Here is a 27,864-nt window from a genome sequence, read left to right as displayed (position 1 = left end):
GGAAAACAGACAGGGAAGAGATATTTATTTACTTCTTACCAAAAATTACATAATTCAAGTCAAATTCATTGGGCAATAATGATTTGTTTCTCCATCAGAATATGGGTATTTAAAATTTCATTTATAATCAACCACAAGTTGAGAGTTTTCATTTGAGATAGTTACAGCTTGAGTATTTCATAGCCTGCCTTTGAGGTTAAATTTTGTTTTGTTTTTAACGATTTATTTTTTAGAGAAAGCATGCACCTGTGCATGAGCGGGGTGGGGGAGGGTGCAGAGGGAGAGAAAATCTCAAGCAGACTCCCCCCGCACCGAGCATGGAGCTCAATGTGGAACCCACATGGGGCTCGATCCCACCCCACCTGAGGACATGACCTGAGCTGAAATCAAGAGTCGATGTTCAACCAGCTGAGCCACCCAGGCGCTCTTGAGGTTGAATCTTAAAACATCAGTATATTAGATTTTTACAAAGTAAGCTACAATATATCAGATCATACCATACGCTGGTGGAATGTTACGAGGGAGTCTCGGTTTAAACTTTTGGGACATGGTTTTCTTCAAAATCAGAAGAGTTTCATATCTTCTCAAAATCGTGGCCACACTCCCGAAGGGCGTAGGTGGTGAGTCGAACAATGCAGTCCACGACTGACCTCAGACTCTTTCCACAGGCAGGCTTTTGCAAGAAATGAAAGCAAGTCATTGGATTATCATGTGATACCCATTTATTACCTATTAAGGAGCCATTTTATCTATCTAATGCACTGGGAATATGAAACATTCTGCTTTCTTAATGCTTTTTTACGTAATAACCGGTACTTGTATTCTCTTACATTTGCAATTACGGCACGTGGTTAACACATAATTGTGTATATTCTTGGATGTGGTTTTTTGTGTGCTCTCGCAAGCACGTTTACTCCAAGTTACCTATGGACATAAACGTCTGGGTTCTCCAACACAAGAGGGAGTGACATGGGCTCCAGTTACCTTAGCCCAATCTGGTGTGTTTTCAACTATAAGAAGTAGTTCAGGGCAACAGGAAATGGGGATCAAGGCACAGTAATGTAAGTGACTGTGAGCATCACAGAGATTGAGGCGGCTGCTTCCGAGCCCAAGGACAACCTATGAAGAGTGGCGAAGGAGCTCCTCCTCTTCTCCACAGCTGACTCCAGCTCATGGTGCCATGGACTTGATTTCCTAGTCAGTACTCCCAGCACCAGGATGCAGCTCCTACAGAGAGATTCATGGCCACCACCTGAATTTTCTACAGATTTCCAGAAACTTAGCTTAAATGACACAGATCTGTTTCCTAGGAGTTGCACAGGAAACAGTCTGACGTAGGTTTCATTGGGTTCACAGCAAGACATCAGCTGGGCTGTGTGCATCTCTGGACACTCTAGCTGAGAATCCCTTTCCATCCTCTGTCTTCAGAGCCAGCAGAGGTGGGTAGAGAGAGTACTTCTCACGCTGCGTGGCTCTGGCCCCCTCTCTGTTTTCCTCATCCACTTGTCAGTAGTACCCCCATAATTGTTTGGGGCCCATCAGGACAGTACAGGATAATCTCTCTGCGTTCACGTCTGCTGATGAACAGACCTTAATTCTCTTTTTTCCTGTAATGTAATATACTCCCAGGTTCCTATGGAGACTATTATTCTGCTTAACTCCTTTATTAGTTATCATCTGGCTTGTAGTATCAGAGAGCTCTTAAACTCTTTAAACTGTGGCCTCAAACCAATTTGTTCACATATTTTTTTTTTTTGAATTTCCCTATATATTTTTAGGGTTATTTTAATCTGTTATTGGCCACTGAGTATTTGGACAACTGCAACAATAAGCACTCACTCTATAATTCTTCCTGCCTCCGTACCATGCCTGTCATTTCATGAGAAGTTGACAGATTGAGGGTAATGGGCATGCATTTATTTTTTTTTGTATGGGCACAAGTTCTGATTAGAGTCACTTTTCTCTAAGAGTTTGCACCAGCCTATCTCTGTCTCACTTCTTTTATCCTCTTTTGGCAATAAGTTACTGACTTTCCTTGGTTGCTTAGCCGACATTTACAGTGCTTTGTTCTTGGGTGGTTATTGCTTTTTCTTTGCTGTCAACACTCTTAGCTCTTCTAGAACGACTGCTTTCTGTGATAGAAACAGTATGGGAAGTCTGATGTTCACCAGCCAAAGGGAACAAAATTAGGGCTGTGTTTTCTATTGTTTTCCCCTTTAAGAAAACAAAACAAAACTAGTGTGTGTGTGTGTGTGTGTGTGTGTGTGTGTGTGTCAGAGAGCATGAGCCAGGGATGGGTTGGGGGAGAGGCAGAGAAATAATCTTAAGCAGGCTCCACGCCCAGGGAGGAGCCTAACACAGTGCTCGATCATGACCTGAGCCAAAGTCAGATGCTTCACCGACTGAGCCACCGAGGCGCCCCCTCCTCTGCTGCCTGTTTTTAATCAGATTATTTATTTATTGTTTGTTTGGTTGATTGATTTGATGGGTTGATTGATTTGGTGTTGAGTTGTAGTTCTTTCTATATTTTGGGTAGGAGCTCCTCATCGGTATGTCATTTGCATTTATCTTCTCCCCTTCAGTAGGTCACCTTTTCTTTTGTTGATTTTGTCCTTCCTCACTGTGCAAAAGCTTTTTTATTTTGGTGCAGTATCAATAGTTTGTTTGCTATTGTTTTTCTTGCCTGGGGAGACCTATCTAGAAATATGTTGCTTTGGCCAGTGTCAAAGAAATTACTGCCCTTGCTCTCTTCTAGGATTTTTATGGTTTCATGGCTCACATTTAAGTTTGTAATCCATTTGATTTTATTTTTGTGCATGATCTGAGAAAGTGGTCCAGTTTCATTCTTTTGCCAAACACCATTTATTAAAGACTGTGTTTTCCCCGTTGTATATTCATGCCTCCTGTGGCATATATCAATTGACCATATAATAGTGGGTTTATTTCTGGACTCTCTGTTCCATTGATTTATGTGTCTATTATCATGCTAATACCACACTGTTTTGTTGACTGTTGCTTTGTACTATATCTTGAAATATGGGATTGTGATCCCTCAAGCTTTTTCTTTCTTAAGATTTTTTTTTTTTTTTTTGCTTTTTGAGGTCTTTTATAATTCCATACAAATTTTAGTAGTGTTCTAGTTCTGTGAAAATGCTGTTGGTATTTATAGGAATTGAACTGGCTGTGTAGATTGCTTTGGGTGCTTCCTAATTTTCCCCGTTTTTCTGTAATAAACTCATTAGCACTGCTGCACACATGGGAACTAACCTTTCAGAAAGCCAAGCTACACTCCCTGTTTTCAAACAGTAAGGACCAAGGCAATTGTAGGTCAGTATAGGATTTAAGGGTGAGATTTTGGAGTCCTACTACGTGGGTTTGACCTATACTTTTGATAATTATTTAGCTATACAGTCTTGGGAAAATTACTTATCTCTGTGTTAATGTGCTCCTACGTGAAGTAGTGTTTTTAAAAGTATTAAATGAACTGACGTTTGTGAAATGCAATTTACTATGTACTGGATAAGTCACAATTTATTAAGTTTATAAATACAAAATGCCTAATACTAAATTCAAACAATATATTTCACATGTATTGCTTTTTCACACATATAGTCAACTTTCTCCTTCTTTGTTTTTACCTTTTCATTAAATTGTCTTCTTAACCTTGGTTCCAGACCTTTAGACTGTTAGGACATCTACAGGAGAACTTTAGGAGAATAATCACATTGAGGAAAGCATCTATACTCACCAAGTGCCTTAGGGTGCCAATGGAGGGATTCTTTACTATTCTATCTGTAGGGGGAATGTAGGCTCTTTTTTTAAAATTTTTTTATTGGAGTTCAATTTGCCAACATTTAGCATAATACCCAGTGCTCATCCCGCCAAGTGCCGCCCTCAGTGCCCATCACCCAGTCACCCCAACCCCCCCCCCACCTCCCTTTCCACCACCCCTTGTTCATTTCCCAGAGTTAGGTGTCTCTCATGTTTTGTCACCCTCACTGATATTTTCACTCATTTTCTCTCCTTTCCCCTTTATTCCTTTTCACTAATTTTTATATTCCCCAAATGAATGAGACCATATAATGTTTGTCCTTTTTCAATCAACTTACTTCACTCAGCATAATACCCTCCAGTTCCATCCATGTCAAAGCAAATGGTGGGTATTTGTCATTTCTAATGGCTCAGGAATATTCCATTGTATGGAATGTAGATGCTTGATGTGGACAGATGACAGAAATGTTCAATCAATAAGTGAAGATTTGTTTTCTTGATTAAAACATTAATAGACATCATCTCACCTTCACATGTATGAACACATGACACCATCTCACCTTCACACATATGAATATACATGATACCATCTCCTCTTTACATGTATGAACATACATGGCATCATATCACCTTCACATGTATCAGCGCATATGACATCATCTCACATGGTTGAGTACCTGTGCCTGGCACTCTGATGTTTGTTAAGGTTTTGTTCTAAAAAATAGGCCCAAGTGACTGTTTCTCCAAAACATCACAACAACTGAGTAGGGCAATGAACAAATAAGTTAATATTTTTACAGTGTCCCCAAAAAAATGTTTATTATTTTTTCTTTTTTTAAGAATTGGTAGAGTAGATTCAGGAGGAAGAGGTGATGGGATATTGGGAAGGAGAGAGAAAAATAGGAATAAGAGACAGGCAGGCAGGACTTGGGGAGGGAGACTTCTATTTCTCTTGTACTTTGACTTTCAGCCTATCTGAGTGATGAACAATCCACAGGGAGACAGACACAGTCTCCACAGTTCAATGTTTTTGCTAGTGAGCAAAGGCCAAAAACAATTCTGAAGTTTTAGGAACAAAATGATTCACCTATTATTGGAATAAATATCCTGAAAGCTTTAAGAAAGCCAGAAAAATATAGGTGAGAGAGTATAATTTTATTTTGATATTTAATATAATTAATGTGTCCTTTGGCTAGAAATGAGAAAAGATAATGAAAATAAGTACCAGGAAGAGGAAAGTGGATATAAACAGATTTTAGAACACTGAAGAGTTCCATATAAGAGCAAAAACAAACCATCTAAGAAAGCTGAAGTCAGCAAACTTTCATCCATAGCACAACTTACGGAAGTCTCAGAACGCGTAACATGCATTGAGCTAGAAAATAATCTGCATCTTAAGTGCTGATCCTGGAGCCTGGAAGGGTGGATCAGAGAGTCTATGGGATGTGCTGTGTTACATTTGCAGTTCTCTTTATAAGAGATTATGACCCAAACCCAAAGACATCTGCATAGGTAATGGATGGACAGAATACATAGATGATCGTTTTACATCTGTTCAAAGGGCAGGTGCTGGTCTATAGGTGGTTACACCTCATTTGGCCAAGCTCATGGATTGCAGTTCTGGTCGTTTCATCCATTCACTCAATGCTGTCTACAGCTATGGAATTGATGAAAGCGTTGTGTTTCATTCCGGAAACAAATGGTTACAGATATACTTTCATTCCTTTCCTAAAATATTTCTAATATTGTGTTGACTTTTAGGCTATACTGGTTTAGTTTCTAATTATCAAGACCATTAGTATTACTGGTTTTCCCCAATTAAAACATGATAGTTTATTATTTATTTTTAAAAGGATTTATTTTAGAACAGAAGCAGCAACAGGGGCAGAGGGAGGGGGAGAAGCAGACTCCCCGCTGAGCAGGAAGCCCAATGCGGGACTCGATCCCAGGACCCTGAGATCATGACCTAAGCCAAAGGCAGACACATAACCAACTGAGCCACCCAGGGGCCCCTAAAACATACTTTAATATGAAAAGTATAATATATACATATACTTCTAAGCCAATAATTTTGCCCCAATGTCCATATCTGTTAATAAAATCTTAAAACATGGCTAAATTTAAAAATATGTGAACATTTTCACTAACGATCCGGTTTATTTACTTATTTTTTTTTAATTTTTTTTTTAATTTATTTATGATAGGCACACAGTGAGAGAGAGAGAGAGAGAGAGGCAGAGACACAGGCAGAGGGAGAAGCAGGCTCCATGTACCGGGAGCCTGACGTGGGATTCGATCCCGTGTCTCCAGGATCGCGCCCTGGGCCAAAGGCAGGCGCTAAACCGCTACGCCACCCAGGGATCCCAACAATCTGGTTTAGAGGACTGAATTTAAAACAACTTAGCTATATAAATGGGAGGTAAAAGTTATATACTAGGCTTCCTTGCTATCATTCAGTTCCTTTTCTGATATTGGTACTTTGGCCTCTGAGCCTTTACCAAAAATGGGGAAAAAAAAAAAAATCAGTCCATGGAAAGTTAAGCAACTGCCTTTAACTCCTTTGCCAAGTGAAGTAGTGTTTCAAACGTGGAGTTTCCTTTAAAGAGAGATTTATTCCTGCCTCACAACATGCACAGAACAAAGTCTGAGAATTACATCGAATTGCAATACTGACCTCTTTCTTCTGAATTCCCGGGGCCGTTGATCTTTCTCCCTTCTGATAGCTGCTTAGGTATTTGTCTCATTTTCAAGTATGTTCTATAAGCTGCTTGAAGACAGGTTTGATGTCTACCTCCTTTTGAAAACCCCTGCCAGTCACTGGGATAGTGTCTTTCACAGTAGATGCTTCAGAAAGGATGCTACAATAACAGCATATGAGAATATTGATTAGTCATACTAATCAAGTTAGTCCAAGGTAAACCAAGGCGTACCGACCGCCAGGAGCTCAATGTAGTGATCGAATGCATACGAGAGGAATGCTTTGTTCTATAGTCTTTTTTTTTTTTTAAGATTTTATTTATTCATTCATAAGAGACACAGAGAGAGGTAGAGACACAGGCAGAGGGAGAAGCAGGCTCCATGCAGGGAGCCTGATATGGGACTCGAACCCAGGTCTCCAGGATCAGGCCCTGGGCTGAAGGAGGTGCTAAACCGCTGAGCCACCCAGGGATCCCCTGTTCTGTAGTCTTTTATGGAGATTTGGAAACATAGCAGTAGTAGGCTATCTTGCATAGAAAAGTTTATGCAAACCAAAGTGATCCTGTTTCAAAGATAAACCTCAAGAAGACCTGTTTTCCTTTCCAGACTACGAGTTAGTGAATAACTTATTTTAACGTGTTAGAATTTGAAATACAGCCCTCCTCTGTTCTTCAGTAGAGGCAGTATAATGTAGAAAATAAAATCCTTATAACCCATAGCAAAGAAAATGATTACAGAATAATGCTTCCCTCTCTTTGCTGTCACAAAATTGCCTTGAGGATGTGACGTCCCAGGCCTGGGGTGTACTGCAGTCTCCTGGTGACAGGATTTCCAGTCTGTCTTTTGAAATGAGGGAAAACTGGGCACCTGGGTGGCTCGGTTGGTTAAGTGTCTGCCTTCAGCTCAGGTCATGATCCTGGGATTGAGTCCCAAGTCAGGCTTCCTGCTCAGGGAGGAGCCTGCTTCTCCCTCTCCCTCTGTCCCTCTGCTCTCTCTTTCTCTCAAATGAATATATAAAATATTAAAAAAAAAAAAAAAAAGAGAAAACTTACTGCGAGGTTCAGAGCATTTGCAGCTGTGACACTCTTGTAGATGAGTGAAGTGTTCATACTGGTGGTTCTTCATCATTTAAACACTTAAATGTCTTACTATTCGGAAAGAATGTTCTTTTAAAATTTGGCTAAACAGTTAGCTTTTTTTTTTTTTTTAATAGGTGAATAATCTTAGGCCAAGAAGCAAATATTTAACTTTGAGCCTTAGAAGTTTCTACTATTCACATCCCACCAAATAAAATGTTAATGCCTCATTTTGACCTACTTGCTAAATCTGGAGCCACTAATTTTGATGAATAATGTACCTGAAATGTTTAACCCATTTTTAGACAGGGCCTATATTTTCTGGTGTTATTTCCAATTTTATTTGAAGAATCCATTAACGGGTACATTGTCTCCCCAAGAACAAGAAGAGTGATATCGAATTTGGAATCTTGAGCCTGTAGGAAAGTATAGTTGAAAAAAAGCCAAAAAAATTAAAATATTAATTACTGAAAGGTCATGCAGGAGTATTACATACCTTCTTCTCTGAGTAATCAACGCTAAAATTGAGAGTCTCTGGCAAATAGAAGTGGAACATGATTCAGATACTGTAAGTCAAACGCCAGATGAAACATCCCTGCCCCTTGTGGAAAGGAAGCTTTGCTTTAAAAACCAAGGACAGAGAGATAAGCTTAAATAGAAGCCAAAAAGAATCACCTTCCGTACACGGTGGCACCTGAGAAGCCAAGGGCAAGAGCTCTTTTGATGTCCAATTTTCTCATAGTAGCATGGCTCAAAATCCTGCAAGTCCGGTGGGTAACATACTTATCATTTATGTAATTAAATCGTGAATTTTCTTATAAGAAGTAGAGAATTAAAGATTGATTTTATTTTTCTACATGGTATTTGGTTGTCTGCAGAGTTCCATACACTATCAGATGTCATTTTGAGTAAGACTTCTAGATAAAGGGCAGCAAAGATGAAAACTTCAAATCTTAGGAAATAATTATCTGTAAACTGTTACCGTTTTTAATAACTGCCTAAGGAATGCAAGTGTGTAACAGCCATGATCTCAATTTGATAAATATAGACTTAAAATGTGATATTGCTTCTTTAGAGCTAAAGCCTTCTACTTCAAGCTACACTTTTAAAAACTATTATAATTATTTCCATGTTACTTTTGAATGTTACTTACTTTTCTAAGTTTCACGTAAAGGACTGTAGTTTTAAAAAAAAAAAATCAAAAGCTTCTATTCCTATTTTACTGGTGTTCATTAAATTTTCTTTCCATTACTTTGGGTGTCATTTTCAAGGGCAAATGTTAATGTCGAATATGTTAATTAGGTGGAGAGGAAAAAAAAAAAAAAAAACCTCCCCTCTGCATTTAGAGATTAAAAGAACAAGATGTTAGATGTTGTGACAGGAGTTTTCTATGTAGAAATAGTGATGATGCAGACAAAATTTAACATGGGAACTTTAGAAAAACTTGGGTACACGAGGGTTATGGGAAACATGGTTGAAAGTAAAGACCACTGGGTGTTATGCTATATTTTGGCAAATTGAACTCCAATTTAAAAAAAAAGAAGGAAGGAAAGTAAAGATCAGGGCACCTGGGCGGTTCAGTGGTCGACTGTCTGCCTTTGACTCAGGGTGTGACTTCGGGGTCCTGGGATCGAGTCCACATTGGGCTCCCTATAGGGAGCCTGCTTCTCCCTCTGCCTGTGTCTCTGCCTCTCTCTCTCTCTTTGTGTCTCTCATGAATAAATAAATATATTTTTTAAAGAAAGAAAGTAAAGACCAATGGTGATGATGTGACTGTCTCAGGAAGTCACAATTCATTATAACAACATCCTATATTGTAGGTATCACTAGTTTTGACTAATTTTAATCATAGAATTCTTCACTTAGAACTCTTCTTAAACATCAATCCCGGACCATCTATGTTTTATTCTTCCTTAATGAGATTTGGCACCTTTCGAGCACACGCACTGGAAAAGCAGCCACATAGTCCATGCTTTTTGGTGGAGGAAAACCAAAACCATTATGCCTTGGCCCTTTCTGTGGCACACCCCAAAACTGACTTTGACACCAAAGTCAATATCAAAAGAAGTCATTTGCCTGCTTTAAATAACCTGTGCGTAAGCAACCCAACTTATATATGGTGATTAGGATGGGAAAACGGCCTCACAGGCCACGGATGGGACGACAGAAGATTGTTAGCTGGTACTCGGAGTCCAGCCTTTGTGCAGATGTTAACATGGTTCATCGTAGTGATTAACTAGGAGTACACTTCATAGAGCTTCCCTTCTATGGTATCTTTATATTATGGGTCAGATGAATTCTCAGTTCATTTATTCTTTTTTTTTTTTTTTTTTTTTTTTTTTGTTAATTAAGCTTCTACAAAGTTGTGGCATGCCAGTTAGGTGCCATGTACCGGCCATCCTTCCTCTCCCTCCATTTCTTCAATGAGCGTGGCACTCCGGCATTTCAAAAATAAATTAATGATTAAAATATTACAGCCCCCTCATCCCTTTTGGTATTTATGGTAGTGACTGAGCAGAATCTTGTTTTCTTGCATATACAGGTACATCTTTTCTTTATTTATGAATTTGAGATGAAATCCATATGGACCTGTAAGTGGTTTCCTTGTCTGGGGTTGGCCCCTCTCGAGTAGATGCTGCTTGTCATCAGCTGCAGTTAATCCACAAGATTACCTGAGGTCCTCTCTGGTCCTCTCCTCAGCAACATAGATAACCATGGGTGACCCTCTGTCCTCGATCCCTGCCTGTTCTGGCCTTCCTTGTTTTAGTACATTCTGGCCACACTCACGCTCAGTGTTTATGTAACCACCATGAAAGTCTATGCTTCCGTGTTTAGTGCATGTCCCAACTTCCATTTCCCATTTATAGGAGGAATCCTGTTCTCAATCTACCACTAGATTTTCCCCCAATAGAAAGACCTGTTCCAGCTAACCAGTTGACTTCATTGTGACTAAAGAAATCCTGGGCCTTCTGTGGCAAATGTTACTCCCATCTGGAATGGTCGTCTATCCAAATTGTTGAAGGTCCAACACATCACCCCTCAAGGATGGAGCTTTTGCTCCTGACAGCACAAAGTTATTCCTTCCTCTGATGAATCCCCAAGACACGTATTTGACTCTCTGCCTACCTGCCTGGGAGGGTTGCTGCGATCTCCAAGTTACTGGTTCTTGCTAGAACATTGATAAGCCCCTGGAGACCCTCCCATTTTGCAAATTCACAGAAACCCTTCCTTTTTACAGGTAGAGCCTCCTCTCAAGCTTTCCCAACTTGCAATCACCTTTGTAAATGCTGTTGATAAGTACTGTCTATCAAAACTGATATCATGTAGGTGATAAACTCTTCTCCAAAATGTGTTTCCTTATATCCGGGTAACGTTTCAAAGCTCTCACAAGGAGTATTGTGTGTTCCTAGTGTTTATTAAGTCTTGGGAGTGAATGTAGATGAGATGAATGTGAGTAGAGTGTTCTGTCCTGGAGGAAGTCTATCCAGTTTTTTTTTTTTTTTTTTTTTTTTAACATTATGAAGACAGAGTCCTACAACAACAGTAGTGTAATGTAACATTGTAGTGTTTCCAGGAGATTCTGATGATCACTGAGGCGATGCGTGTTGTGTACAGATTGCTTGCTGTTTCCCAGGCGTGCTGCATTCATACCTCTGGGCATTTGCGACTGTTGGCTACTCTGGTGAGGTTTATCCCCTCTAGGAAAATTTGCAAGTGGGGCAGGTAGATTTATGTTTATTTTTATTTATTTATTCTTAAAGATTTATTTATTTATTTTTAAAGATTTTTTTTATTTATTCATGAGAGACAGAGAGAGAGAGAGAGACAGAGAGAGGCAGAGACCCAGGCAGAGGGAGAAGCAGGCTCCATGCAGGGAGCCCGATGTGGGACTCCATCCCAGGACTCCAGGGTCACACTCTGGGCTGAAGGTGGCACCAAACTGCTGAGCCACCCCGGCTGCCCTTAAAGATTTATTTTAGAGCTTGCACATGCAAGTGCAGGGGTGGGGAGGGGCAGAGGGAGCAGGGAGAGGGAATCTCAAGCAAACCCCCCACTGAATGCAGAGCCAGCTATGGAGCTTGATCTCAAGACCCTGAGATCAAGACCTGAGCCAAAATCGAGACTCGGAGGCTTAGCCTACTGAGCCACCCCAGTGCTCCATGATTGTTGTTTTACTTTTTTTTTTTTTTCTTTTTGATCGTTAATGTAAATGAGGCCAGTTTTGAACTCAGGGGGTCAGGGACTGGGGTGCATAGCAAAAAGAATCACCCTGCTCAGTACTGAGGATCTGCTTCCTTGACCATCTCCTACATCTTCACTTGGCTAATTTCTTAGTCCCAAGGTAGATGCAGTTTTTATTGCTAAGTCCCCATAAAACACAGAATCCTGGGTGAGATGATTACCATCCCATAAAAACCAGAACTTCCTGTATAGTATTTATTCACATTTTAATGTGGCACATGTTTATTTTTTCAACTCCGATAAGATCAATAAAGATAAGATTGTCTTACCCTTGCATCATGCTATGTAACACAGTGCCCTCCCATATTTCCTTAAACTTTGCAGAGGAATGGAGCAATTAATGGACACAGATAGTCTTGTATGTCTTTCTGACTTTAGTAGATAAGTATTTGTTGAAAGCTTAACTTGGTAATTCTGGTGAGCTGAATGTGCTGCTCAATTTCTGTGAATAGGAAAACGAGTCAAGAAACATTAAAAAGGAAACCACAAAAATCACATTATTTTATATGAGATGAAGATTGTATAACCAATACCATTTCTTTCAGCTATACTAGATTGCCTTTAAAATAAGTAAATAATCTTTTGTGCTACTGCAATGAACAAAACCCTTTGTATGGAAAAATAGCATTTTTATCAATATGGCTTTGATATTTTAACGTGTATTTTATATGGTATTTTTTTTAAGACTCACACCTCAACAGAATTTTTATCTCTATTTTTCTGGCAATGCTTGACATCATCATGCTTTGCATATGAAATGTGCTCAAAAACTGCTTGCTTGCTAAATTTAATTTAAATTAAATGTCCAGAAACTTAATTTTATAGGCACCATGCATGAGAGAACTTTAGATTCGTCACCATGGGAAGGTCAGTCTAAATCCTGACTTTGATTTGACTTTAGTCTGGGAGTTTGTCCGGTGCCAAAAGTAAGGAAAAGTCTTACTTGAGGGATAGTACTCCTTTCATAAAAGATTTTTACCAGATATTACAGTTCTAGTGTTCTGTCATTTCTCTGTTTATAGGCATCACAAATGGAAAAGTAATAAGACTAGCTTTATTTACCATGCACATTTGCTCTAATAAAGGTTTATTTTTCTGATTGTTTTCAATTTGGTTTATTTGCAATTACAAATATTTCTTGATACAAATGTGAGTGGAATTGGATGCTTATGAGGGAATTAGAGAAACACCAATGTCTCTCCTAGTTCCCGTGAGGACTTTAGATCTTGAAGGTCAGAAAAACAGAAAAGAATGAAGGAGCATCTGGGTGGCTCAGTTGGTTGAGCATCCTCCTCTTGGTTTTGGCTCAGGTCATGATCTCAGGGTCATGGGATTGATCCCCACATGGTGCTCCCTGCTCAGCAGGGAGTCAGCTTGAGATCCTCTCCCTCTCCCTCTCTACCCCGTGCTTGCTGGCAGGCCTGCTGTCTCAAATAAATAAAATATTTTTTTTAAAAAAGAATCAAATACGTTCTCGTGTGTCCAAACTAAATATTACCGTATTTCATCTGTCAAATTCCCTTTTATGAATGACATTGCTTTCAAAATATCTCTTTAAAAAAGACCTAGTTTTATTGGCTTAGAGGAGAAACACAGTAACCTCACTGAACTAAGAATTTCTTGAGGTCAGTCACCCTGTATTGTGTTTTGAATCTTACTGTCTAGCTCAGGACTAGGCTCAGAAAAGCTACTAAAACATACTTATCATGGTGTAGTCTCACTACCATGCACTAACTTAAATTTTCTTTCCCCTGATGTCCTCTAGACATGAACAGGAGAGAGCCTTTCTGATTTGGAGAAACTATAGATCAGTGCTTTTTTTTTTAAAGATTTTATTAATTTGAGAGATGGAGAGGGTTGGGGAGGAGCAGAGAGGGAGAAGGAGACTCACCACTGAGCAGGGAGCCCAATGCGGGACTCGATCCCAGGACCCTGGGGTCATGACCTGACCTGAAGGCAGATGCTCCACCATGCGAGCCACCCAGGTGCCCCTGGAGCAGTACTTTTAAGGTGTGTTTTAGGGAACACTCATCTAGCAAGGTGCTTACATAAAAAATACTTCATGGTTTCCCTTGGAGGGTATATAACCCCCATTAGCATCTCTTCTCAATTTTGCTTAAATCCATTTCCTGTGCAGTACTCACAGTTGTTTGGAGAAGACTGAGCTTCTGGGATGGTGTGTCAGATGGGGCATCTTCACAAGGCCCTGGTGGCTGGAGAGAAGCAGTGGGAAAAGTTAGGGGGTTTTGCCAAGTGAGCCCTTGTTATCATTTTGGCTGAACCCTGATTTTGCTCCACTGCTGAAATTCAAATGAAACTTTGGAAAGCCCTCTCTCTGCCCCAAAATCACATAGCGTGTAGTCTCTGTAATAAATACAGACTTAACTATTATCTCTTGTAACATATACATGTTTACACTCATAAAGTGATGACATAATTTAAGACCAAGGCCCATGTTTTCTATTTGGCGTGCTGAGAAGCAACCTCAGGGGAACGAGCCTGTTGATGGGCTGCAGGTTGGAGGCTGCAGTGGGTGTGGGAATAAGGATGGGGAACGGAGGTTGGTCAGCAATTCTGCCTTTAAGTTGTACTTACTTCAAAGATAATATCCTTCCCTGCTTTATTTCCAAAAAAATAATAATAATAAAAAATACATCAAACTAAGAGATTTGTAAAGATCACTAAATATACCATTAATTATGAGTATGAGCTATAGAAGTGATTCTGAATACAAAAAAAAATTATGATTTAGGAAAGCACGCATTGATCCATAAGAACAGTTGGTCACAAAACCAGTAATGACCTACCCCAAGGGAACCAGTGGTGGTCTTTGCTCCTATAATTTCTGAAAAGGTGCATTTCTATTTGGCTGTCAAAAAAGGGATGTATGGCACAGAAGATGGCATAATTAGCAGTTAATTTAAAGTAACTAAAGTATATTAGCCTTAGTCAAGTGAACAGTTTTATTTTTGTTGCTGTCTTTAGTAATCACACATGTATGAGTCATTCAAAAGCCAATCTGGTTGGTTCAGCGCGTGCTGTTTTATCTTGTTTCCTCTCTGCCAGCATGCACATTTACCCGCAAATGGCTCACATCTGTTCTTTGTAATTTAGTGATTATGTGACGGCCTCTGTGTCCCCTTGTTTACTTTAAAAGGACAAAGGGAAGCTTCATTTGCATGAGATTTAAGGAAAAGCATTCATTTCTGAGGTTCTTTGGTTATTTGCAAACTTTCCCCACAAGTGGGTATCACGGCCTACAACACAGCAAACATTTAGAATATCTAAGTTTTTCCTCTGATCACACCCCGTTGTGCCCGTATCATTTGATGGCTGGTCCCTGATATTTCTCAAACTGTTGGCAGTATTTGAGCATTTTGATTCCTATCCAAAGAGAAACCTGGTTCATTGGGATAGCCATATGTCTCAGTCTCAGGACAGGCCCTGTTTACACCTGTTGTTCTGATGTAATTATTGATATTCCTCCTTTAACTCTGCAAATTGTACACAACCGGATGCCCATTGCTGTGGTCATTCTAGATACAGGGCATAACCGTGCAATCAGTACAGTAAGAGATGAAATGATTTCACGCTGCAGTGGAAGAGGTCTGAGTGGAACAGGGCTGTTGACTTTTAAATTTATAGGAATCAAAAATTAAAGATTTGGGAATGGATCTACTTGGAAAAAAAGATACATTATAGCATCTTCTGGTATATTCTATGTTATGCTTCTAGTTCGTGTGTAGTCTGGTCTGTTGTCGGAGATTTGACGCCGTGCAAAGCGAAACACTATTTCATATGCTCCACTGTCCTGCCCAAGAAATGCTCTTCTCAGCGTCACCACTTTTTTTTTTTTTTTTTGCATTGTACAAATACCATCTGGTCTGCCTACTCTAGATATTCCATATACACCTTATCAATTTCCATGTGTTAGGTGGCTCTGTTACTTACAGAGACCTAGGGCATCTTTTAATTTTATTGGAACCAGTTGATGTAGAGAGCCAGCTGCTTGATAGAAGGGAAATTGCCCCTACAAGTGAGTGGAGAGCCATGGTACCTGCATTATGAACAATTTTACATATTAGTTGAAGAGCTGGGTTTCCTCCTGGGGAGTATGCCAAGCGTTGAGAAGTTTCTGTGTCAATAACTCCTACTCGATTTCATTGATGAGGTTCCATCACTAATTATCTAACAACACTGTGGATACACGCAAATCTGATGACATAACAGGTCTTGTGACATAACAGGTCTTGAAAATGACCCTGGGACGAAGGGAAGGGTGTGTGACCTTCCGACCACAGGCATGTCTGTGATGTTCCTCTGGTGGTTCCTTCCTCTCAAAAGTGAGTTGAGGACCCGTCCAAGCTGTATCACAAGTAATACATGGGAGTTTTATGTAAACTCCCCAGGATACCAACATCTGTCTGCTTCCTAATTAATGATCTCAACACACATCATCCTTAAGCATCCTGTCGTTGCCTACGTAGAAGTATCACATTCGTACGGTCTCAGTAAAGCATTCAGTGAGCACTACACCTGATCCAAATGTGAAATAGTGACATTTTCTTAGAGTTATTCATAGCAGTGGAAAGGGCACATTATACGTACTTACAGGGCTTTCAGCCAATACTGATTAAGTCTTACTGTGTAGACTATAGTATTATTCTCAGAACTACCAAGATTACAGATATTATTAGCTATCCATTCCACAAATTATAAATAATGGCAAATACCTTTTAGAATTCAGACTGTATACTCCAGCAGACACGGGCCTTTCTGAGTGATTCTGAGAGCTATCTGTTCTGCAGATAGAGCAATCAATACTAAACGCGGACATATTTTAAGATCACACAGAGTTTTAGAGTTTCTTAGGCTTCCAGGGTGAGTTAAGGTAATTTCTAAGGAAATCGACTGCAGAACTTCTTAAAGGTAGTCATTTTTAATTTGTAAATATGCCAAATTGGAGGAGTTTGTGTGTGTTTGTAACTTACGTGTGTGTGCACACATGCGTATGTCAGGACAATACTGTTGACATTTTTTTTTAATTTAGCATAAAATGATATGATTTGAACTTTTAAAATTTATTCCTTGCTCTTATTTATATGGAGCTATTGACAAAAATGAGATCTATTCAGAAGAGAAAAGGAATGTTTTGTATTTTTTGCTCATGATACGATTTCTGAGGTGTTTTGCCCTGTATCGAATAAACATCTGGAATATTCAACTGTAAGTCATAACTAACAGAAAACAAAGACATTAAGGAGACTTAATCTTTTTTTTTATTTTAAATTTATTTGGGAAAGAGAGAGAATGAGCATGAGCAGAGGGAGAGGCAGAGGGAGAGAGAGGAGCAGGGAGCCCAACACAGAACTCGATCCCAGGACCCTGAGATCATGACCTGAGCCAAAGGCAGACACCTAACCAACTGAGCCAGGCGCCCCACATAGATTTAATCTTTACTTATCAAGAGTTTTATGCTTGAATCACTATTTAGGAAACCCTGTATTTGGAAGAAATAGTGAACACTATTAAACTTTTCTTAGAAGGTTAAGAATATTAAAGCTCCAGTGACCAACTCTATATGAGTGTGGAGGAAGGGAGGTGGAGAGGAGATAAGAAAGCCGGTGGCCTGGGACAGAGGGACACAGACAGTTGCCTTTTCCAAGGTCCTCCTGATTCCAGACAGGAGAGAGACACACAGAAATGCACAATGTCGAAAGTAACCCCCCCCCCACGAACTCCCCTATGAAATTTTTATAGAATCAAATGAGAGATACAGCAACACACAGCAAAAACCATAGGAAAACACTTTGAAGAGGATGGGTGTATCCTTGGATTTTTTTTTTTAAGTGTCAAATTCTGCATTGAGGTCTCTACTGCTGTGCCAGCTGCAGAGGTGCCAGGTGCTAGAGACTAGGGTTGGCATCTGAGCTACAGGACTCAAAAGATGGCAATACGCAACTTCTGAGATCACTGTTGTTATTAAGGATCATGATGTCGGAATCTAATAAACAACCGGGTTAGCGATGCTTATGCACCATGAGAAAGGATTGATTAGCTCCTGTTTTGAAATATTCTCAGCTTATTATAGTCAGCTTGCAAGAGTGTGACAGCTTATGGAAGTTTGCTAAGAGAAATCTCTTAGGTCTGCGTGAGATGTCTGATGACCATATACGCGTCGTGCCTTATCTCCTGTCTAGAAAGGAAGCACTTTATTATCAGGGAGAGGGATGTGAATGGCTTCATCAACACTTCATGTAGTTTTAAAGCAATTGTCTCTAATGCTTATGATTAGCCCACAAATAAAGGTAAAAGCGAGTCAGTAGTATTAGGATTACTTATGTTTTATTTTGTGGATCGATTATTGTAACTGTTACCCCATTTTTAAAAACATAATTAAAAAAATGTTGGGGAAGCCTGGGTGGCTCAGCGGTTTAGCACCTGCCTTCGGCCCAGGGCGTAATCCTGGGGTCCTGGGATTGAGTCCCGTATTAGGCTCCCTACATGGAGCCTGCTTCTCCCTCTGCCTGCGTCTCTGCCTCTCTCTGTGTCTCTCATGAATAAATAAAATCTTAAAAAAAAATAAAAATAAATGTTGCATGCATTTCCAGTGAAGATAGGAAAAGCATACTTCGGCCTACTTTTGGCTGATCAGGGGGTAGGAAGGGAGCCCCTACGGGATAGAATAGCCTCTCACCAGTTTGCAGTTAAACAGTCAGCCAACGCTGCAATCATCTGAAGGCCTGACCTGGCTTAGGGGTTCCACTTCCACGCCCACCCACAGAACTGTTGGCAGGAGGCCGCAGATCCTCACCGCATGGGCCTTCCATAGAGCGGCTCATGACATGGCTGTGGGTTCCTTCAGAGGGAATGATGCAAGCAGGGGGAAGGGAGAGTGAGTGAGTGCCCAGCACTCTTATTAGAACTTGACTTTAAGATGCCATTACTGGGGCGCCTGGGGGCTCCATCAGTTGAGCATCCAATTCTTGATTTTGGCTCAGGTCATGTCATCCTGTACCTCAGTTTCCCCAATAAGCCTATTTCTCTGTTACTGTCTCTGGGTCTTTTCATCTGTGATAAAATATCACTTCCTCTGGCTCCCATCGGTCCTATACTAAGGCTTGATGGTTTAAAAAATAAATAAATGTCTCCTGTGCCTTCGATAGTTTAGCTAATGTTCTGTTGATGAGGTGCACATATTCCCTACATCGTTTTATCTTTTATTATCTCATTTGCAGAAACATTATTGCTCATACATTTGAAACTATTTTCGATGGTTGGCACCTATCAAATATCCCTTTATCTTAGGTTATTTGGAGACTTTTAAAATCAAATCATAGCACAGTAAACACTAAGGTTGTATGTAATGAAAAATACCGTTAGAAGAGGCTTATCAAATTTCTGAACTTTGTGCTTAGAATATGAATGTCACAGATTACAAATTCGGATGAAACCACACAACAGAATCATGGCTGGCTGATTTTTTTTTTTTTTTTTTTTTGTAGCATTTGACTATTTTTACTTTCTGTTTAATACAAGAACACAAAGGTCCATGACGATGAAAATTTATAAGGTGAACGTCGGTAACCAGCAGCGGCAGATAAAAGAAACACTGTCACCAGGAAGCACCCTTCAACCTTACCTTGCCTCAGTTTACCACACCAAGGGTAGCCGCTCTTCAGACTTCCAACACCCTAGAATAGCAGCATCTATTTCTGAACTTTATGAAATCACAGAATGTCCTATTTTGTGAATGGCTTATTTTACTCCACATGGTTTTAGGATTCCTCCATGATTTGGACTATCGTTGAAGAACATTCATTTTATCACTGGGTAGTAGTATTGTCTGAATTCCACATTCCTTCATCTTTTTACTGTTGCCGCCCACTTGGGTTTTTTCTGGTTTGAGATATTTTAATGAGTGTTTCTATGAACATCCTTATGCCTCTGTTTCTGTGATCTTCTCTTTGCACCTGTGTGTAGTATATGCAAGGGGGGGACCTGCTGGGTCCCAGGCAATGTGTGTGTGCTGCTTAGGTCGACCATGAAGATGGTACCCAGGGTGACATGACCAAGCTCTACATTCTCGGAAAGAGATCCAGTCCTTGGATATCCCTGCGGCTTCCTTCAAGCCTCTGTGGTGAGGCCTTAGAGATACCCTGTTATGGTTTTAATCAGCCTTCTTATGACAATTAATCAAATTGGGCACCAGGGATGCCTGGGTGGCTCAGTGGTTGAGTGTCTGCCTCCAGCTCAGGCCATGATCCTGGGGTCCTGGGATCAAGTCCCACATCAGGCTCCCCAGAGGGAGCCTGCTTCTCCCTCTGCCTGTGTCTCTGCCTCTCTCTCTGTGTCTCTCATAAATAAATAAAATCTTTAAAAATAAAATAAAACATTTTCATAGAGATAGCAGAAAGATCTAATGCAATTAATTGGGGCAGAAAACCACATACTTTTCAACTGCATTGTCGTTAATACATGTGAGTTTCTGCATTTTCTGTCTTGTTCCATTTTTCAGTCTGTCTTTTGCCTGGACTGCCTGGGCTTAAATGCTGTAATAAAAAAAAAAAAAAAACATTGACACATATTTATTCTTTGAGGACTTCTTTTTAAGTGTGGAGAGTGGGCCACGTTACTATCCAGAAATGCGATTGCAAAGGCAGATTTTGCTGATGAACATTGTGAATATAAATATATATATTTTTATAATTAGGAGATAATTTTAAGAATTGAACAGCTGTATTTGGTAACTCGCATACCCCGCTGCAGTGAACACCGAGACTTGAGTGTCTCAGCGGAGTAGAAACTTAACTTTTCCTCGGGCAGCAGGTCCTTGGGTGTGTGCATTCAGTGGTCACCTCTGCTTGAGATGTTCTCACAAAGGGGAGGAATGTTCTCTAGCCTTGACTCCGCACTATGGAAGGGGGTGTACACGAGTGATGTTGGCTGAGAGTGAGAATTTTGTGCCTTGAGCTGTGGCACAAAACCAAACACCTGACTCCGTAAACCTCTTCTGTGAGATACCATTTAGAGGCAGTTTAGAAAGAACTTAACTAATGAGCTATTCAAAAAACCTTGAGCAGGGTTTAAAGTCACAAATCATCTTGTTGAAAGAACTTTAATTAGTTTAAGAAAGTTTTCAAATGGTATGTTCAAGTTGATAGGAAAGAAACTCTTCCTCACCGTATCCCATTTGCTAATTGTGGCTCAAAATCACAAATATTATAATGTAGAGGCAATATCTTGAAGGCACTGGATTTGATTCTACTTTTAAAAATAGAATCTAATTTTCTGTATTTCTTTATAGGATAGTGCCAATAATATCTTAGAGTGAATAGTGAAAGGATATTGGTATTAGCTCACGTCCCATGTCTGTAATTCATCAACAGGGCACCTCAGCTCTCTGGGGCTCATAACTTTGTAAAATGGAGATTTCCACACTAGCTCATAAGGCATTTCTCAAGGTTAGATGGGGAAAAAAATCTGCAAACCACAGTCGGGGCTGTGGAAGACACTACACAATATGCAAGTGGTAATATTATTCATTATCATTAAATAGTGTTTTGAGCTTTAATAGTGTGTTCAGGTGTTTCTGGGATCGTCACAATAGGACTCCAAAGTGGGTAGTGTGAGTGTAGAGAGGGTGAGGGATAATGTATGGGACCCTCACCCTCTTTCCCCAGCACATGGATGGTTCTGGAGACACACGAGTCATAAATTACCTGCAGTGCTCTGTGGGTAATCTGGTTAGAGTTGTAAATGTCATGATAGCACCACAGGCAAGTATTGCTCAGAAATACGGCCTCGAGATGAATGAAACCACTTCGCTTATAGGTGAGAAGACCTGGATGGTTTAGGTGAGGACCTATGTTACTGACGTTAATCTCAGTTCAGGAGTAAACTACCCTAAGTTACAGCCACCCCGGCCCAGAACTTCTCTCGCTTGCCAGATACCCATGATGCCCTTGTGATCATCATGATGGATATTATATAATAATATTGAGATATTGATATATCTCAATATATATTGATATAATATTATTAGTTATATTGAGTATATTATATATTGATATATATCAATATATATTGATATAATATTATTATATCATCATCAGGACATTATCAAAAGAGCGAATATGGTTTCTGAGAAAAAGCAACATTCTTGTAAAACTGCCATTTAATTGGTTTCATGCAATGATTCTTAGTCTCAGGTCCCCTAACTCTTACAGAGATACAAGACACCCTGGATGTTTACATGCAAAAATTTGCATGCATGTTCTTAATTATATTTTTGTGAAGAAATCTTCTAAATTTTTCTGTTTCTGTAAAATATCATTGGGATTTGTACAGGGATTGCACTAAATCTGTACATCACTTTGGGTAGTATTGACATGTCAATAAGACTAAGTCTTCCAATCCATGAACATGAGATGTCTTTCTATTTATTTATGTCTTCTTTAATCTCTTTCAGCAGTTTTTTTTATACTTTTCATTGTATAAGTTCTTTACAGATTGTTCATTGTTAGTGTATATAAATGCAACTTATTTATGGTGGTTGACTTTGGCCTCATATTTTTTGTTGAATAGATTCTTCTATATATAAATTACCTGTAAACAGATACACTTTTATTTCTTTCCTTATTATTAGATGCCTTTTGTTTCTTCTTCTTCCTGAATTATCATAGCTAGAACTTCTAATGCCATAGTGAATAGAAGTGGTGAAAGCAAGCCTTCTTGTCTTGTCCCTGACCTTAGAGGCAGTACTTTAAATCTTTCAGCATTGAGCATGATGATCACTGCGGATTTTCATATATGGCTTTTAATATGTTGAGGTAGTTTCCTTCTGTACCTAGTTTGTTGAATACTTTTTATCATAAAAGAATATTGAACTTTGTCAAATGGCATCAATTAAGATAATCCTTTGATTTCTGTCTTTCATTCTCTTGATGTGTATTACATTGATCTATTTTTATTTGAAATATCCTTGCATTCCACAAATAAATTTAATTTGCTCATGCTGTATAATCCCTTTAATATTCTGGTTATTATTGTTTGCTAGTATTATGCTGAGGATTTTTGGATCAGTGTTCATGTTTGTCTGTATTTTGTTCTTATAGTGTTTTAGTTTGGTTTCTATATCAGAATAATTAATATTGGCCTTAAAGAATGAATTAGGAAATAGTCCTTCCTTTCTATTATTGTTGTTATTGTTAGTATTTATTTTAAAAATATGAGAATTAAAACTGGAGTTAATTCTCTCCTACATGTTTGGTAGAGTCTACCAGTAAAGCTATCAGGTCTAGGACTTTCCACTGCTAGAAGTTTTGATTATGATTAATTGTCCTTATTAGCTACAGGTCTATTCAGATTTTTCTATTTCTTGTGATTTATTTTTGGTTAGTTTTGTGTTTCTAGAAATGTGTTTATTTCATCCAGATTGTATGATTTATTGGCATACAATTAGAGTATGCACTTATAATCCTCTTCATTTCTGTAATATCAGTTTTAATGTCCTAATTTCCTTTCTGATTTCAGTACTTTGAATCCTCTTTTCAGTCAACTTTGCTAAGGATTTATTAATTTTTGTGACGCCTGAGTGGCTCAAACATCTGCTTATGGCTAAGGTCATGATACTAGGGTCTTGGAAAGAGCCCCACATTGGGTTCCCTACTCAGTGGGGAGTCTGCTTCTCTTTCTCCCTCGCCCCTGCCCCTAGTTTGTCATATGTCTTTCCCTCTCTCAAATAAACAAAATCTTAAAAAAAATGCTTTATTAATCTTTTCAAAGAATCAGTGTTGGTTTTGTTGATTTTTCTGTCTCTTTCTGTTCTCCATTTGCTTTATCTCTGCTCTAATCTATTACTTCCTTCTGTTAACTTTGAATTTAATTTGCTCTTTATCTAGTTTAAGCTATGTTATATTGTTTTGAGATCATTCTTGTTTTTTTAAGACTTATTTATTCGAGAGAGAGAGCAAGCAGGGGGAGGTGCAGAGGGAGAGAGAGAATCTCAAGCAAACTGTACTGAGTAGGGAGCCCAATGTGGGGCTTCATATCTCAATCCTGAGGCCATGAACTGAGCTGAAATTAAGAGCCAGATACTTAACTAACTGAGCCACCCAGGTGCCCTGATCATTCTTGTTTATTTAATGTAAGCTTTTTTAAGCTATGTGTTTCTCCCTTAGCATCATTTTTTTCTGTGTCCTATAGTTCCAGTATACTGTATTACTGTTTTTTTTTTAAAGTGATTTCTAATTTCCCTTTTGATTTATTCTTTGATCCACTGGTTCAGTATCTAACTTTTGGTACACCTGGGTGGCTCAGTGATTGAGCATCTGCCTTTGGCTCAGGGCATGATCCCGGGGTCCTAGGATTGAGTCCTGTATCAGACTCCCCACAGGAAGCCTGATTCTCGCTCTGCCTGTGTCTCTGCCTCTTTCTGTCTCTCATGAATAAATAAATAAAATCTTAGAAAAAAAAACACTCTTAATAATGGATAGAACAACCAGATAAAAAGAGAAATAAGGAAATAAAGGAATTGAAGAACACAATAATACAGGAAGTATTGTTTACTTTCCACTCCATCAATTTGTGAATTTTCCTGATATTTCATATTTCTATTTACTCTATTGTGACTTCTTTTTGGCCCAATGTATGACCTAACCTGGAAATTTTTCCAAATGTATTAGACTAGCTTGTAGTCTGTTGTTTTGGCACACAGTGGTCTGTATATATCTTAAATCTAGTTAGTTTATTGTATTATTCATGTCGTTTATTTCCTCCTTTTTTCTGGCCTGTCCATTATTGAGAGTGGGATATTGAAGTCTCCAACTACTATTGTGGAAATATTGACTTCTCATCTCAATTCCATCAATTTTCTCACACACACACACACACACACACATGAGGTTTGTTATTAGGTGAGTAAATGTTTATAATTGTTACATATATATTACATATAATTATCTCTTACTTTTTGACTTAAAATCTATTTTGATTAATATTAGTATGGCTACCCCTGCTCCCTTTTTGTTACTATTAATGTAAAATATCTTATTTATTTTATTTTCTTTCTGTCCTTTTTATTTTTAATCTGTGTCATTAGATCTAATTCGAGTGTCTCATAGCACATAGGTAGGTTATCATATTTTGTTTTAATCTTTGTTTATTTACCTCTGATTTTTGATCAGAGTTAATCTATTTACATCTAGCATAATCACTGATAAGGAGCCACTTCTATCATTTGTTATTTGTTTACTGTGTGCCTTATTGCTTTTACCAACCCCCTTTGGTCATTTATTTCTTGGAATATCATCAGTTTTTTGTATTTAGCTTATTTCTTTGTCAATAAATACTTGAACTCCTTTCAAATATCCTTTGTGTAAATTCTATAACTGTATCTTTTGTGGTTTCATGGCAATTATATTTAATATCCTAAAATTATAGCATTCAGATTTATACCAGCTTAACTTTGATAACATATGAAGCTCTACTCCTTTATAGCTCTTTTGATATTGCTGTCACAAAAGTCTTTATGCATTGTGTGTCTCAAAACACAAAGAATTACGTTAATTGTGTTAGTCTCTGAATTTATGGAGAAAACAGGATGGAGTTACAAACCAACGTTACAGTAATATTTTTACTATGTTTTTTTTTAAATGTGTCAGTCTCTTAAATCATGTAAAACAAACAGAAAAGGAGTCAAAACTTAAAATAACACTGGCTTTTGTATTTACCTGTGTCTTCACCTTTACTGTGATCTTCATTTGTTTATATAACTTTGAGTTATCATTCAGTGTCTTTTCATTTTGACCTGCAGGACTCCCTTTCATATGAGGCAGATCCAGTGGTAATACTTTCCCTAAGCTTTCCTTTATCCTGGAATGTCTTCATTCCTTCCTCACCTTTGAAAGACAATTTTTCCAGAAAGAGGATTCTTTGTTGACAATTTTATCTGCCTATCTATCTATTTTAGTATTTTTATTATACTAGTCTATGACCTTCTGGTCTCTCAACTTTGTGATAAGAAATCTATTGATGATTGTATTGAGGATATTTTGTATGTAATCGCTTCTCTTGTTTCTTTCAAAATTCTGTCTTTTTTTCCCTTGGTTTTTAAAAGTGAGTATAATGAGGGGTTCCTGGGTGGCTCAGTTAAGCATCAGACTCTTGATCTAGGCTCAGGGTCATGAGATCGAGCCCACTGGGCTCCACACTGAGGATAGAGCCTGTTTAAAATTCTCTTTCCCTTGGCCTCTCCTCACCTCCCTACTCTCTTTCTCTCTCTCTCTCTCTCTCTCTCTCTCAAAAAAAAAAGAAAGAAAGAAAGAAAGAAAGAAAATGAATATAATGCATGTCAGTGTGAGTCTCTGAGTCTCTGAGTTCATTTTACTTCGAGATTCATGAGCTTATTTATATTCATACGTTTCATAAAATACATTATTTCAGTCATTATTTCCTCAAATATCCCTTCTGCCCTTTGCCCTCCTTCTGGGGCCCCCACAATGCACCCGTTGTGCTACTTGATGGTCTCCAGATCCCTTCGGTTCTGTTCCCTTTTATATTTTCCTCAATCTTTTCCCTTGTTGTTCCTCAGCCTTGGTGATTTCCATTGTTTTAACTTCAAGTTGATGGATTCTTTCTTTTGCATGCTCAAATCTGCCTTTGAATCCTTCTAATAAAGGTTGCATATCAGGCTTTCTGTCTTCTTATATTTCCATTTTGTCCACACAACATTTGCTTGCCTTTCTCCATATCTTCCTTCAGCTCCTCAGCCCCCTTAACTAAGACTGTTGTTTTAAAGTCTCTGTGTAGCTGATCCTTTTCAGGGACAGATCTTTTTCAGGGACAGATTTGTTGATGTTTTTTCTTTCAATGTGCCATAGTTTCTTCTTCTTTTGTATACTTTTTGGTTTCTGTTGTTGCTGAAAAACTGACATTTGAATCTAATAATGTGAATATGGAAGTCACATTTTTGTCCTTTTCCAAGTTTTGCTGTTTTATTAATTTGTTTGTTGGTTGCGGGCTCTCTGTGCAGATCAGTCTGTGGGGTCAGCTGTAGTCTCTTCTAAGTGTGCACCTTGTCCTGGGCTTGCAGTGACTTTCTTATTTCCCCTGTATATGCATTTGCTTATGAATGTCTTAGTCTTTGATGTCTGGCTCCCAAGACAGGACAGAAAAAAATATACAGGAGGAAAGGAAGTTGGCTCTTTAAGTCCTCTGGAAGGCACTTTGGACAAGGCGTAGAGGGATTTGCAATGACAGTAGCCATCCATCCATCCATCCATCTTTGCAGCTCTGAGCTCAGAAGCAGCAGTCCTCACAAGATCCCTGATGTTCAGAGGCCAGGATCCTTGTTTACTCACCTGGACTGTCACTAGCTGTGTAAAAGGTGCTCCAGGAGAACACACGCAAGCTGCCTGACATGGGTTGAGGGGTGAGGGTGAGGGGTGGGGGTGAGTGGCTGCCAGTAGGCTAAGAGCTGAAATAATTGACATTAACTCAGTGTACTGTCCAAGTACATTTCCCTGGGATGGTCCAAGCCTTCTGTAGATTCCAGAATTCCAGCATTCTTGCATCACATTCATTCTGCACATGCAATGCTTGTATAGAGAAGGAAACATTCCCAGTGCTTCCTACCCCATTTTCCCAGGATCCTCCTACATGGCCTGTTCTTAAGACATAACTGTATTATTATATGTTTTCCAGTAAGTTATAAATGGATGTTTAACTGACGTCATGATGATGGATTTTTAGAACATCTGATTCAATATATTATTAAGTTGATTGATATTTGCTAAGTCATATTTTAAGAATTATCTATAGTTTTCATTAAAAAATGATCTTGTAAGTTAATACAATTGGCTGGAAATAAATTAGGAGTGATAGAAGAGGGACAGGAAAAAAGAGAGGTCAGGAGGGTAAGCATTTCTGGTATTTTGTCAGTTTTAACTATAGGATGATTTTTGTTTTTAAACTGTGATTTATTTAAATTATTCATGTAACATTTGCAGTGATTTGATGATCAAAACTAAAAGTCAAAGCACTCGTCTGCTTGGAAGAATTTCAGACACAAATTCAG

General features: G+C 38.8%; 1 long non-coding RNA gene across 2 annotated transcripts; it reads right to left on the bottom strand.

Annotated features, from left to right (window-relative positions):
• LOC140619813 (uncharacterized) lies at window positions 1-27,319 on the bottom strand. Of its 2 annotated transcripts, none has more exons than XR_012019615.1 (6): window positions 27,149-27,319; window positions 13,931-13,999; window positions 12,056-12,228; window positions 7,826-7,960; window positions 6,446-6,629; window positions 1-673 (listed from the first exon to the last, which is right to left on the bottom strand). It is a non-coding gene; the product is annotated as an uncharacterized lncRNA (long non-coding RNA). The 2 variants fall into 2 exon arrangements; XR_012019616.1 differs by lacking the exon at window positions 27,149-27,319 and adding an exon at window positions 25,520-26,070.
• Between the last annotated feature and the right edge of the window lie 545 nt (window positions 27,320-27,864).

This window comes from Canis lupus, chromosome 27, assembly GCF_048164855.1.
Source record: "Canis lupus baileyi chromosome 27, mCanLup2.hap1, whole genome shotgun sequence".
In the NCBI taxonomy this organism is placed as follows: Eukaryota; Metazoa; Chordata; class Mammalia; order Carnivora; family Canidae; genus Canis; species Canis lupus.
The sequence above is the reverse complement of the archived record's forward strand: the minus strand, read 5'-3'. Positions and strand labels throughout refer to the sequence as shown.